Source organism: Plecotus auritus, assembly GCF_963455305.1.
Source record: "Plecotus auritus genome assembly, chromosome: 1".
NCBI classification, from domain to species: Eukaryota; Metazoa; Chordata; class Mammalia; order Chiroptera; family Vespertilionidae; genus Plecotus; species Plecotus auritus.
Window position 1 is genome coordinate 212588373 of NC_137770.1, and position 15609 is coordinate 212603981.

At 43.8% G+C, this 15609-nt stretch overlaps 1 pseudogene across 1 annotated transcript; it reads right to left on the reverse strand.

The window, feature by feature from the left end:
* Positions 1–872: 872 nt before the first annotated feature.
* Positions 873–1315, reverse strand: LOC308250398 (myosin light polypeptide 6-like; annotated as a pseudogene). The gene has a single exon. The product of its transcript is annotated as a myosin light polypeptide 6-like (transcript).
* Between the last annotated feature and the right edge of the window lie 14294 nt (positions 1316–15609).

Here is a 15609-nt window from a genome sequence, read left to right on the forward strand (position 1 = left end):
TAAACTAGTAACTAACCTAAGAAATAAAAAAGAAGAAAGCATAAGATAAGAAACAAAAATGGGGAAATAAGTACAGATATAGAAAAGAAACTTAAGTACCTGGTTCAACTTTATGCATTATTCAAATCTTTAAAAGAAAACATCAATTTTACATCCAATTCCCTTCCTTTTCCCTAGTGGGAAGTCAGCTGATATAAATTTGAGCTTTCTGGTTTTATTCTAACTACTAGAGGCCTGGTGCACAAAATTCGTGCACATGGTGTCCCTCAGCCCAGCCTGCACCCTCTCCAATCTGGGACCCCTTAAGGGATGTCCGACTGTCCATTTAGGCCCGATCCCACTGGGCGGTCAGACATCCCTCTCATAATCCAGGACTGCTGGCTCCCAACCGCTTGCCTGCCTCTGCCTGATTGCCCCTAACTGCTTATGCCTGCCAGCCTGATCACCCCCTAACCACTCCACTGCCAGCCTGATCAACGCCTAACTGCTCCCTGGCTGGCCCAATTGCCCCTAACTGCCCTCCCCTGCAGGCCTGGTCTCCTCCAACTGCCCCCAACTGCCCTCCCCTGCCAGCCATCTTGTGGTGGCCATCTTGTGTCTTGGAGTGATTGTCAATTTGCATATTACTCTTTTATTAGCTAGGATTCTCTGTAATGAAGGGTGAAACAGGGTAAAAGTCTTGCAGAGCAGTGTTGTTGGTTTTTTTGTTTTTAGGGCACAGAGCACGTTTATTTGGTGAACACTGATGGCAGACTTCATCCAACAGAGACAAGCTGGGAAAGTTCTGTGACAAGAGAACCTAGGAAGCCTCGGGCTACTACACAGTCTCATGCAGGAGCAGGCACAGGGCTCTGGGCACACTGGGCATGTCTTCAGCCATTTGGCACCATACGAATGAGCTCTTCATAGTTGATACAACCATTGCTATCCTCATGCCATGCCATCAGCATCTCTACATCTTCCTCTGTCATCTTCTCACCAGAACATTGGATCTCAGCACCCATGACAGTGCCGTTCCCCTTCTTGTCAAACACCTAAGGCCTTCGACATAGTCCTCATATGTATCCTGGTCCTTGTTCTTGACCACTGTCTGCAGCATGGGCAGGAAGTGCTCAAAGCCCAACACCTTTGCATCCATCTCATCACTCTTGAGGTTCCCCAGGACTTGGAGCACCCCTGCATTGGTGGCGTTCTGGCCCAGGGCCCTCATCACGTCCCCGCACTGGCTGTACAGAATCTTGCCACCTCCTATTCAGTCAAGGAGCTGGAAGGCCTCTTTGAACACTGCGGTCTGGTCCTTGGTGAAGTCATGCATCTTGACTATTCAGCTTTGTGGAAACTTTTCCTGCAGCAATGGCTCCAGAACAGTGTTTTTTTTAAACCTGTATGTCATACCTGTTAATGATTCATGAAATCTGTGTAGTGGATCTTGACCAGAATTTTAAAATGACATACAATAGAATATAAAAGTATGAGTGCATAGTACATAAGGATAAAAAAAATATTTTTTAATCCTCACTGGAGGAGTGAGGATATTTTTCCCCATTGATTTTTAGGGAGCATGGAAGGGAGGGGGGAGGGGGGAAAAAGAGAGAAAGAAACATGGATGTACCCATCGATTTGGTTGCCTCTACAAGTGCCCCGATGGGGCAGGGATCAAACCTGCAACCCAGGTATGTGCCCTAGACTAGGAATCAAACCTGAAACCTTCTGGTGCACAGGCCTACACTCTAACCACTGAGCAACACCAGCCAAAGATGAGTGTTGTTTTCATAAAACGCATACTTTCGTGTTTGAGTGTGTGCACATTAGCTTCCGTGTAAAATGTATTTCTTACTCTTTTTCTAGATCAAAAGTGTTTGAAAGCTACTAGCGCACAGCTCTCAGGGTACGTGGAAAATAATTCTGTACACACAGATGGTTCTCCAAAACATTTTTAATTATGAGCCATGACTCTGAAATGGGAAGATATGACATTTCTCCATTAAAATGTATGCCACAACCTTATAGGCTTCAAACTCTGACTCATCTTTTTCAGAGGTTAACTTTCCTTTCTCTACCTGCATAATATCATTGACGATGTCCATCTGTTCCAATGATCTTGCATTTCATGGCAACTCAGACTTCTTTGGTTTCTATCCGTTTTGAAATTACACTTGCATGTTTTTCATATTGAGAATTTGTTAATTTCTTGCTACAAGGTGGATTCCTGAACTTTGACTATTTTCCCTCTAGTTTTAAGTTGTAATTTGTTTCCATAGGGAATCTATCTGCCTACCATATGGAAAAACAAAAGAAAAACAATAATGTTCAAGCCATTTCACTAGTCCTTTGGGTTGCCCTTGCTTCCTACCTTAATGCCTTCTTTCTGTTCTTTTCTACTCTCTTCCTAAGTATGGTATTAAGAATGCACTTACTAGTACTCTTCTCCTTCTCCTCCTTCACCTCCTCTCTTCTTCCTTCTTTTTCTCCCTCACCTCCACCCCACACCCCCCGCCACTCTGGCGGAAGCCAGCTGCCATGGTTTAAGTAGCCCTATGGAGAGGCCTATGTGGCAAGGAAATGATGACTCTGGCCACCTGTAAACACCCGAGGCCTGACAACAGCTACATGAGTAAATTGGGAAGTGGATCCTCACCTAGCTGAGCCTTGAGATGACGATACTGACTGCGGACATAATTGCTTCTCCATGAGAGACCCTGAGCCAAAGGACCCAGCCAAACTAACCAGATTCCTGATCTACAGGAACGATAAGACAATGTTTATTGTTTTAAGTCACTATGATTGGGATAATTTGTTACACAGCAATGAAAACTAATGCAGGGGTAAGTCACCTATTGTTTGCACTTTGGTTGAAGGTGAAAGGAATTTTAGAGACAGACAGGCAGGTTTAGGGAATAAAGAGGGTCCATGGGGGAGGAATGCATATGTGAAGGACAGAGGTATCTTTGGCCTGAGCATTTAAAGCAAGTATAAGGTAGATCAAAAGCAGCCCTGACCTGAGCAGCTTGGAGACACCAAAATGCTTACCTTACTTGTACAAAGGATAGAGAAATGCCACAGGATAAGGGGGTAAGAAGACATACATTCACAGAGGATAAAGAAAAATCACAGGATGATGGGAAAAAGAAAACATATTTTTACAGACAACAGAGGAATGTTTCAAGATAAGGGGAGAGAAAGAGGGGGGCACCACATGGGCTTTGGCCTTTGAAACTGATACTATCTAACAAAATAACCAATGAGGAGAGCACGGGGTCCTAAATTAATGAAAGGTCCAATTAGAAAGGGTCAGGTTCAAACAAAGAACTGCAGCATATATAAACTGGAGACAAGAGACACAAGGCAGGGTTGTTGTTTTTTATTTTTCCCATAAGAGAGAGACAGAGAGAGCAGGCTTTTCCCATTTGGGGACCCCTCCCTAGGGGGTCCCTTTTGGGGACACCTTTGCCCAGATGGAGTTTGTATATGCTTCTAATAAACTTCTACATTTTTATTAAAGAAATCTGTTAGTCCACAAATTTATTCTTCATCTTTGTCAGACAAGAATCCATGAGAAGTCTATACCCCAAACCTCACGTTTCAAAGGTATGGCTCAGCCTTCATCATGGGTGTTGAAAAGGGCCAGATAAGGTCTGTCAATTCCTGATGAATTTGGGCACATGTGAGCACATGACCTAGGCTCAGCCTATCCAGGAATGGCCTGGGATTTAGTGATGTAAATATGTAAGTATGATTGAGAAATGATTCTTCACAGTGGCTGCCCTGAGTGTCCCACAACAGAGCTGCCAATGGCAGCTTCCTAGCCAGACTACTGCTGCAGTGAATCTTGGTCTCTGATCCTCAATTTTCCTACCTGTAAAATGGAGAGAATAACAGTTCCTATAATTTAGGGTTGTTGTAAGGATTATATGGATTCAAAAATGGAAAGTGCTTAGGTCAGCACCTGGCAAACAATAAGTGTTATTTTAGTGTTGACTTAAAAAAAAATTATTTTATACATGAGGAAACTAAGGCTCAGAGAAGTAATTTGCCAGGATTAGAAAATTCTTACTACAAACTGAGAAGGGAAATATGAAAAAGGGGGCTCCTTTCCCCCTTTGCTCTTAGGGAACTTGTGGAAAGATTAAAATTGGGAAATGTAGGTACTGAAGACAGAAATTTAATGGAAGAGTTTGTGTAGCAGTGTAGAGACCTGTTTCACCACTCCCAAGTCATTGTCTCCTCTACCTAATGCACACCTGAGAATTCTAACATCCCACACCTGGTGGCTGTGCTGAGAGTCCAGCCTGCAGGCTGGGACCTTGGGGCCTCACTTCCCACAGGGAAGGGCCCTGGCGCCTTGGTTTGCTAATCTTAAATTGGGATGCAGGCGGGGGGGACCTCCCAGGGTCAGAGTTCATATCTCCTAACCAACATTGACCTTGCATTGCACTGCAAAGACAACACTGGCAAGTGTTTTTGTTCTTAAAAAGGGCACAGATCCACAGTGACCTTGGCTCCATGTCAACTCCTGACTCAAGAGGTCATCAGGTTATTTTGTCCTATTCTCTCCTGCCCCAGCTTGGGACAAAGGGTGCTCTGTGGGGAAACTGAGTGTGCACTTCCTGGTCCAGAAAGAGGATGAGGAGGGGCCCCTTAACTATATGGAGGTTTGGAGAGGAGTCTGGGGGTTGGGATTTTGCTCTGAGACCAGGACCTAGAGAGGGAGGTCAGGTTCACAGGGAAGGAATGAGGCCGAGACCACCATTAGAGTGACTTCAGATTCCCAGTGTAGTTTGCTTCTTCAGGGTTGAGTGGCTGACACAATCTCATGTTGAGAGGTGAGATCAGGGCATCCCCAGGTTTTCTCTGTGAGCTATACCAACTGGTTAACACTTCCTGAGGGCTTACTGTGTGACTGGCACAAGTCTACCTACGTGCTTGCTTTTTTTTTTTTTTTTTTTAATTTAAATTCTTTATTGTTTAAAGTATTACATAGGTCTCCTTTTTCCCTCATTGACCTCTCCCTGGCCGCCCCCACCCCAGCACATGCTCTCATCCTCCCTACCCCCCATCTATGTCCATTGGTTTTGCTCCTATGCATGCATACAAGTCCTTTGATTGATCTCTTACCCCCTCACCCCCCCACCTTCCCTCATAGGTTGGACAGTCTGTTCGATGCTTCTATGACTCTGGTTCTATTTTCGTTCATCAGTTTATGTTGTTCATTATATTCCACAAATAAGTGAGATCATGTGATATTTTTCTTTCTTCGACTGGCTTATTTTGCTTAGCCTAATGCTGTCCAGTTTCATCCATATTGTTGCAAATGGTAAACGTTCCTTCTTTTTTACCACAGTGTAGTATTCCATTGTGTAGATGTACCACAGTTTTCTAATCCATTCATCTGCTGATGGGCACTTAGGCTGTTTCAAAAGCTTAGCTATGGTGAATTGTGCTGTTATGAACATAGGGGTGCATATATCCTTTCTGATTGGTATTTCTGTTTTCTTGGGATATATTCCTAGAAGTGGGATTACTGGATCAAATGGGAGTTCCATTTTTAGTTTTTTGAGGAAACTCCGTACTGTTCTCCACAGTGGCTGCACCAGTCTGCATTCCCACCAGCAGTGCAAAAGGGTTCCTTTTTCTCCGCATCCTTTCCAGCACTTGTTTGTTGATTTGTTGATGATAGCCATTCTGACAGGTGTGAGATGATACCTCATAGTTGTTTTGATTTGCATCTCTTGAATGATTAGTGACTTTGAGCATGTTTTCATATGTCTCTCGGCCTTCTGTATATTTTCTTTTGAAAAGTGTCTATTTAGGTCCTTTGCCTATTTTTTTGATTTGATTGTTTATCTTCCTTTTGTTAAGTTGTATGAGTTCCCTATAAATTTTGGAGATTAAACCCTTATCAGAGATAACATTGGCAAATGTCTGCTATTTTGCTGCCTATGGCTTCTTTTAGGATTTTTATGGTTTTCACCTAACATTAAGTCCTTTATCCATTTTGAGTTTATTTTTGTGTATGGTGTAAGTTGGTGGTCTAGTTTCATTTTTTTTGTAAGTATCTGTCCAATTTTTCCAATACCAATTATTGAAGAGACTGTCTTGACTCCATTGTATGCTCTTGCCTCCTTTGTCAAATATTAATTGAGCATAGTGGTTTGTGTTTGTTTCTGAGTTCTCTGTTCTGTTCCACTGGTTTATGTCTGTTTTTGTGCCAGTACCAGACAGTTTTGAGAACAGTGGCTTTGTAGTATAGCTTGATATCTGGTATTGTGACCCCTCTAACTTTGTTCTTCTTTCTTAAGATTGCTGCAGTTATTTGGGGTCTTTTTTTATTCCAGATGAATTTTTGGAGAGTTTGTTCTAGGTCTTTGAAGTATGTCGTTGGTACTTTAATGGGGATTGCATTGAATCTCTAGATTGCTTTGGGTAGGATGGACATTTTAATGATGTTAAACATGGTATATTCTTCCATTTGTTTAAGTCTTCCTCTATCTCTTTTTTCAGCATCCTGTAATTTTCTGAGTACAGATCCTTTACTTCCTTGGTTAAATTTATTCCTAGGTATCTTAATTTATTTTTGTTGCAATGATAAATGGGATTTTTTTTAGTTTCTCTTTTTGTGAGTTCATTATTGGTGTATAAAAAAGCCATAGATTTCTGGGTGTTTATTTTGAATTCTGCTACATTGCTGAATTCATTTATTAGTTCTAGTAGTTTTTTGATGGAGTCTTTAGGGTTTTCTATGTACAATATGTCATCTGTGATTAATGACAATTTTACTTCTTCTTTTCCAATTTGGATGCCTTTTATTTCTTCTTCTTGTCTGATCGCTATGGCTAGCACTTCCAGTATTATGTCGAACAGGAGTGGTGAAAGTGAGCATCCCTTAGGGGAAATGGTTTTAGTTTTTGCCCATTGAGTATGATGTTAGCTGTAGGTTTGTCATATAAGGCTTTTATATTGAGGTATGATCCTTTTATTCCCACTTTGCTGAGTTTTTATCAAGAAAGGGTATTGGATTTTGTCAAATGCCTTTTCTGCATCAATTGATATGATTATGTGATTTTTGTCTCTCAATTTGTTTATGTGATGTATCACGTTTATTGATTTGCGGATATTGTACCAGCCTTGCATCCCTGGAATAAATCTCACTTGGTCATTACATCTTTCTAATGTAATGCTGGATCTGATTTGCTAGAATTTTGTTGAGGATTTTAACATCTATGTTCATCAGGGATATTGGCCTGTAATTCTCTTTCTTTATAGCAGAGGTCCTCAAACTTTTTCAACAGGGGTCCAGTTCACTGTCCCTCAGACCGTTGGAGGGCCGGACTATAGTTTAAAAAAAAAACAACAACTATGAACAAATTCCTATGCACACTGCGGGCCCGGGCCGAGTCGGCAGCTAAGCAGGACAGGCAGTGGCACCAAGCGGGCCGGATAAATGTCCTCGGCGGGCCGCATGTGGCCCGCGGGCCGCAGTTTGAGGATGCCTGCTTTATAGTGTCTTTATCTGGTTTTGCGATTAGGGTAAGACAGAAACTTAATGGAAGAGTTTGCATAGCAGTGTAGAGATCTGCTTCACCACTCCCGAGTCATTGTCTCCTCTATGTAATGCACACCTGAGAATTCTAACATCCCATACCTGTGGCTGTGCTGAGATCCAGACTGCAGGCTGGGACCTCAGGGCCCCACTTCCCACAGAGAAGGGCCCTGGGGCCTTGGTTTGCTAATTTTGCCTCCCGCATGCCTCACACTGGGGATCGAGCCTGCAACCTGGGCATGTGCCCCGACTGGGAATGGGACCATGACCTCTTGGTTCACAGGTTGACGTTCAACCACTGAGCCAAGCCGGTCCAGCCAGAATAATTTTCTTAAATGGCCTGTCTGCTTGAAAGATCAAGGACAAACCCCTTAACAAGGCTCAAAAGATCCTTCATGCTCTGGCCTCTGCTCTCCACTCCAGCTTCATCCCTCCTTTCTCGTGCCCTGCCTGACCTTGCCCTCCAGCCCAGCTGACTCACTGGTGTTCCTTACCTAGGCCAGGGCCTCTCTCCACACCTTTGCCTGTACACTCACCTGCCTGAAATAACCTTCCCAATCCTCTTCCAGAAAGCCTTTCCAGGACCCCCAAATCTGGGTTGATTTTTGTGGTACTTGGGACCATCCTGAGCATAGCACCTACCATATAGTAATGTGTTTACATGTCATCTTCCCTCACTGAACTTCGAGCTCCTTGGGAATAGGACTGTCCACTTTATCCTTCCTGGAATTGTTGGTGCACCTTACAAAATCTTCAGGCATGCACGCGGTAAGCCTTCATAAATAATTTCTGAATGACGGTGTGAATGAGGACGTTTTACAAATTTTACCATAGAAGTGAAGAGAAAGAAGTCATTCATGAGGGCTAGGCGTGTCTTTTGGAGAATGTGACACTTCAGAACCGTTTCTTGGAAGGGCCCAGGCTTGGCAGGGGTTGTGCATGTTGGCAAGCAGGTTTCTAGAGGTGAAGGTGAGCTTGGGAAGCTGAGGAGGAGAATGAGGGGAGGAAGCTTACCCAGATTGAGGAGTGGCTGCAGGCAGGAAACTTTCAAGAAAACACAAAAGTTTTTAAACCACCTTGCTGAGGTGCATGAACCTTAATTATTAAGGTGTCAGAAAACTGTTGAAGGCAGTACATAGTTGGGCTTCTCATATGGATAGGACCATTAGAAGGCCATTCTCCAGAAGAGCCACTTCTGAATGTGTTGTAGGCAGGTGTGTGACCCATGTGATGTGACCCATGAGGTCAGACCAAACCTGGCTTCAGCAACCTTGGTACTTGGGTTCTGGCTAGGAAATAATTCAAAGTCCAGATCCAAACTGTAAGAGAACATTTATTGGGTAAATTTCAGAGGTAGAAGAAGTAATTCCTAGAAGAAATGGGCTTAGTAAAAAAGTTCTAGAGGTAAAGGAAGGGCCTTTGGAGCTTGTGAGAGAGGAAATACTGGTCCTGTGTCCAGCAAGTTGAGAGGGGAAGGAAAAGGGAAATGGAGAGGGAAGGGAAAGGCACAGGCATACTCCCTGAAGGGAGAGGGACAGGGTCCTCCATCTTAAGGTTTTTAAGGATGGAGATTTTAGAAAAGATCTTTTTTTTTTTTAATATATATTTTATTGATTTTTTACAGAGAGGAAGGGAGAGGGATAGAAAGAAACATCGATGAGAGAGAAACATCGATCAGCTGCCTTCTGCACACCCCCTACTGGGGATGTGCCCACAACCAAGGTACATGCCCTTGACTGGAATCGAACCTGGGACCTTTCAGTCCGCAGGCTGACGCTCTATCCACTGAGCCAAACCGGTTAGGGCGGAAAGATCTTTTTTTAAAAATACATATATTTTTATTGATTTCAGAGAGGTAAGGGAAAGGGAGAGAGAGATAGAAACATCAATGATGAGAGAGAATCATTGATTGGCTGCCTCCTGCACGCCCCAAACGAGATGAAGCCGCAACCTGGGCACAGAAACGAACCGTGGCCTCCTGGTTTATGGGTTGAAGGTCAACACTGAGCCACGCCAGCCAGGCCCAGGGAAAGATCTCAATAAAATATTCAGTAGCCTTCCAGGTGTGTCCTTTCAGGGTTGTGGTCTCCACTGATTGATTGGCTGGCACCAGAGCAGGGGCTCATTATTCAATGCAGCTGTTCCTGAGGTCAGCCATAGCTGGTTTTGTTGCTTATCTGGGCCTGGAGCTAAAATACAACTGAAGCTTAGATGTTATCTCTAGGGAGGAAAGGTCTAGGGGTCCAAACTGCGTGACCGGCAGTGTGCTAGGAGAGGAAAAGTCACCCTGGGGGCAAGGTCCCACCCTACAATTACTAGGCTCCTGGAGCTTTCCAACCTGGTGACCTTCTGTATCTGGCCCATCTTTGTCCTTGCTCTGCTCTTGTCTCACTGCCTACAGCAAATTCACCATTTGTGCCTGTGTAAACACTCATCCTTGTAGGAAGCAAGTAGAATCCTTCTTCCTTCATTTCGGCCAGGCTGCTTTAAGATGGTCCAGGCTGTCCCAGGGAGGAAGAAGGACTCAGAACAGAGGAGGCATTAGCCCAGGGGTATGTGGGGTGAACTCCCAGAAAGCCAAATGGCTGGAGACTCCCCTGAATCTCCTAAGAGCTCCAGGATTCTGCATCTTGTAGGCCCTTTTAAAGCTGCAAGGGGAGTGAGCATCTTCATTGCTTGCTTTAAACTTGTTGACTCCCCAGGGCTAGTTCTTTGGTTGCTGTGCTTCAGAATATTTGCATATGAATGAGACACAAGGGCATAATAGTTACCTTTCAGGACCAGAATTGGATGAGGATTGACCTTCAACTCTTCCAGAAATCTCTACAGCAACTTAATGTGGTGGTGAGTTCATTCAGAGGATGGGCTGGGTGGGGCTCGAATCTTTTATTCTCTATCAACTGGTTTTAGGCTGAGAGGAGATAGGGAAGGATGAAATTTCTCTTTTGCATAGGCATCCTTGTCCCCTTCATTCCTGCCCTGCACTCTGTCACTTCACTCCACAGTGGCCCTGTGCTCCCACTGAGTCAGCAGCCCTCCTCCTCCAGTTGCCACCAGGTACAGAAAGTCACCAGGTTGGAAAGCCCCAGGTGCCTAGCAGTAGACAATCAATTGTAGGGTGGGACCTTGCCCCCAGGGCTAGAGTTTTTGTGGTTGGTCCTGGTCTGTGATGGCTTTCTGATGCCAAATCTCTTCCCTGAATTTTAGCCTAATAATGGAACCCTTCAGTGACAGAGAGAAAGAATTCTTAAAAAAAAAAAAAAAAAAAAAAAAAAATATATATATATATATATTGATTTCAGAGAGGAAGGCAGAGGGAGAGAGAAATAGAAACATCAATGATGAGAGAGAATCATTGATTGGCTGCCTCCTGCACGCCCCACACTGTGGATGAAACCTGTAACCCGGGCATGTGCCCTTGACCGGAATCGAACCCGGGACCCTTCAGTCCGCAGGCCAACGCTCTATGAGAGAAAGAATTGCCCTGGCTGGGTAGCTCAGATGGTTAGAGTGTCGTCCCGAAACACCAAGGTTGTGCATTTGATTCCTGGTAAGAGCACATACAAGAATCAACCAATGAGTGCATGAGTGGGTGGAACAACAAGTTGACATTCTCCGCCCACCCCCCCACCCCCCACTTTTTCTCTTCCTCCCTCCCTTTCTCGCAAATAAATAAATTAAAAATGAAAAAGAATGCTTAAACATAATTGCAAAGAAAACTGGGGACCCGAATTGGGCCTCATGGAAAAAAGATTGCTCATCACTAATCCATGCTCAGTTTACTACCTTCTCAAGGTCTCAGGGGAGAGCCACACAGGCCTCTTAGTGCTCAAGACTGTGAGATCCTTGAAGCTGGACACTGTCATATTTATCCCTGGAGTGGCCACACAGTTGACGTTCAGTACATACGTTTGTATATTTAGAAGAGAAGTTTCCCCTCACACCCTTCTCTTTCTGCATAAATCATAGACTTGGGTCTCACCCATGCCAAACCAAACAAGTGTCACATAATCTGTCCTCTTCCTTGCCTCACTTTCTCTCACTTCCCCCTACCATCGGCCTTAGCTACTGTTTTTTCTCTCTTTCCAGAAAAAGAGGAATAGCTAGTTCTACTCTATTCCCCACATTGTGAAATCTGCTTTCAGTTTCCATTACTCACAGGAACGACTCATCACATTCATCAGTAGCTTCTTCATTGAGAAACCAGCTGGGCCTTGTCTAGTCTCTTAGCATGGGCTGCTGTTTATTTTTTCACCTTGACATGTTTCCATCATGGCTTCAACAACACCGATAAAGACAAATACTGTATGAATTCACTTAACTGTGGAATCTGAATAAAATCAAACTCATAGGAACAGAGAATAGAACGGTGTCTGCCAGTGGCTGGGGTTGGGGGTTTGTGTGGGTAGGGGAAGTGGGGCGATGTTGGTCAAAGGGTACAAACTTCCTGTTATAAGATGGACAAGTTCTGGGGATCTAATGGACAACATGGCAACTATAACTAACAATATAAGAGTTGTTATGAGGATTAAGTTATTATAATACTTTAAAGGGCTTAGGAAAATGCCTGGCATATCATCACAATACTTTGTGATAGTGAAGATGATAATGAAGATGAAAATAATGATGATGATTTATATTAGTGATGTGTGCCTGGGTTTGAAACCTGATGCTCCTGATTATAATCTGTTTGAATATGTTTATAAGAGTTTGAATATGTTTCTTCAGTTCTCTTAGCCTTAGCTTCCTCATCTCTAAATGTAATAACCGCACAGGCAATACATATGTATCACATAAGATTGTTACGGGGAATAAATAAGATCATGTATAGTGCCTGGATCATAGTAAGCTCAGTGATATGAAGTTTTTCTTAAAAATCAAAACAAACTGGAATAACAACCACATAAATGAAGGAAGCACTTGTTATAATGTCAATTCATTTCCACTGGATGGCAGTAGACACCACCAAATATAGTTTAGCATCTAGTCTCATTTCTGTAGCTATGCTGAAGTGTGGTGGGAGTGCATATGTTATTTCAAATGAGTGGTTTTATTTTAAATAAACATGAGGTTTTTTTTCAGTTATTTTTCAAACAACACTGACAGATTAGGATTATTTTCTTTTTTGTTGTTGTTAATCCTCATCTGAGGATATTTTTCCATTGATTTTTAGAGAGAGTGGAAAGGAGAGGTAGAGACACAGAGAGAGAAACATCAGTGTGAGATAGACACATCAATTGGTTGCCTCCTACACACACCCTGACTGGGGCTGGAGATCGAGCCTGCAACTGAGGTACAGAATCAAATCCAAGACCCTTCAGTCCACAGGCCAACACTCTATCCACTGAGCCCAATCGCGTAGGGTTAGAATGTAAACTTCTTGAGGCTAGGGAGTTTTCGTATGTTTGTTCACTGCTAAATCTAGTTCCTAGGACAGTGCATATATAGGGTTTTATAATTATTTGTGGAATGGATGAATGAATAAAATTTATAGGATCATATATTTTTCTGGATAGTAGGGATGGTTTATTAAAAAATAATGACATCGCCTGGCCATATTGCTCAGTAACTGAGCGTCAACCCATGAACCAAGAGGTTACTGGTCCAATTCCTGGTCAGGGCATATGCCCGGGTGTGGGCTCGATCCCCAATAGGGGGCGTGCAGGAGGCAGCCAATCAATGATTCTCTCTGCATAAATCATGCTTCTATTTCTCTCTCCCTCTCCCTTCATCTCTGAAAGCAGTAACAATATTTTTTTAAAAAACACTAAACACCTATTCCTACTTATTTCTAAGAAGTGACATTTTTTCTTTGAATTTTTTTGTTAACTTCTATTATTATTACTATTATTTTAAAATGTTTTTATTGATTTCAGAATGAGGAAGGGAGAGGGAGAGAGACAGAAACATCAATGATGAGAGAGAATCATCAATTGCTGCCTTCTGCACTCCCCCACTGGGAATTGAACTGTGACCTCCTGGTTCATGGGTCGATGCTCAACCTCTGAGCCACTCCACCCGGGTATATTATTATTTTATAATCCTCACCTGAGGATATTTTTCCCATTGTTTTTAGACAGAGTGGAAGAAAGGAAGGAAGGCCAGAGAGAGCGAGAGCAAGAGCGAGATCGAAACAGAGAGAGAGAAACAGCAACGTGAGAGAGACCCATCAATTGGTTGCCTCCCACTCACACCCCAACAGGGGCCAGGGATCAAACCTGCAAAGGAGGTACACGCCCTTGACTAGGAATCAAACCCAAGATCCTTTGGTTCTCGGGCCAACACTCTAACCACTGAACCAAACTGGCCAGGGCTCTGTAAACTTCTAAATGTGACCCTGCAAAGTACCTACCAATATTTCAAAAAGGACTCTGTTGGGAAGGAAAAAATTTTCATCTACTATTTCAGGTTCTTTTGGCTTATCTAGTAATTAAATCGACATAAGACAGATTAACAGGAGAAAAACAAGTTTTTTTTCTTTTTAAAAAATTATTTTTATTGATTTCAGAGAGAAAGGGAGAGGGAGAGAGAGATAGAAACATCAATGATGGGAGAGGATCATTGATTGTCTGCCTCCTGCACGCCCCCTACTGGAGATTGAGCCTGAAACCTGAGCATGTGCCCCTGACTGAAATCGAACCTGGGACTCTCCAGTCCACAGGCCGATGCTCTATCCACTGAACCAAACCAGCTAGGGTGAAAAACAAATTAAATTACATACATACAGGATCCCCATTAAAAAAATATGAAACCCAAGAGCAAGTTGGTCAGATTAGGCTTGTATGTCATCATAAGAAATGGGACAGGGGCATGGGGCTTCCAAGGGGAGGAGGGAAATTTATAGGACAACAAGAAAAACAGATGTTTGGTAATTAGATGTTTGCTCTGTCACACAGATAATAGCTATCTCTGGTAATTTTAAGACTCACTGGCACCTGTATTCACAGGCAGACAGGCAGCAAGTGACAGAAAACTGAAGTTAAAAGATCTCTAGAGGCACAATCAGTAAGATAATCTGTCTATATAAAAGCCTAAGCGACCATTGCAACTGAACGGATGACCGAACAGGCTGAGAGGGGCAACCAGGCTGGCAGGGGGGTTAGTGAGGGATGAGCAGCAAGCTTGTTGGGGTGACTAGGCCGACAGGGGGGGCAGTTGGGGGCAACCAGGCCAGTGTGTGTGGGGGGGAAGTTGGGGGTGATCAGGCCAGCAGGCAGAGGCTGTTAGGGGTGATCAGGCCAGCAGGGGGGCAGTTAGGGACGACCAGGCCAGCAGCGGGGGGTGGTTAGGGACGATCAGGTAGGCAGGCAGGCAGGTGAGCAGTTAGGAGGCAGCAGTCCAGGATTGTGAGAGGGATGTCTGACTGCTGGTTTAGGCCCGATCCCCAGGATCGGGCCTAAACCGGAAGTTGGACATTCCCCGAGGGGTCCCGGATTGGAGAGGGTGCAGGCTGGGCTGAGGGGACCCTCCCCCCCACCCCACGAATTTTGTGCACCAGGCCTCTAGTTCAGCATAAAAGAACAATGATTTTTTTTCTTTAGAACAATGATTTTGAATGAAGTGACCAGATAATAGGCTGAAAAAAATTTTTTTTAAAATATATTTTATTGATTTTTTTTTTTTTACAGAGAGGAAGGGAGAGGGAGAGTTAGAACATCGATGAGAGAGAAACATCGATCAGCTGCTTCCTGCACACCCCCTACTGGGGATGTGCCCGCAATCAAGGTACATGCCCTTGACCGGAATCGAACCTGGGACCTTTCAGTCTGCAGGCCGACGCTCTATCCACTGAGCCAAACCAGTCAGGGCTGAACAAATTTTATATTGCCTACACTTTATGAAATTTTCATTCATTTTGAGCTGTGGAGACCTAAGGCAGCAGTGTGTACCTAAAAAAGGACTGAAAACCCAACCACAGGACTAACTGCAGAATATATCTCCTAGCTCGCTCTTGGTGTTCCCTTTAACAAGCATGCCGATCATCAGCATTGGACATTTGTGTTTGGCATATTTGGCCAGGGGTCAGTCAACTATGGCCCGTAGTCTAAATGTGGCCTACCGCCTGTTTT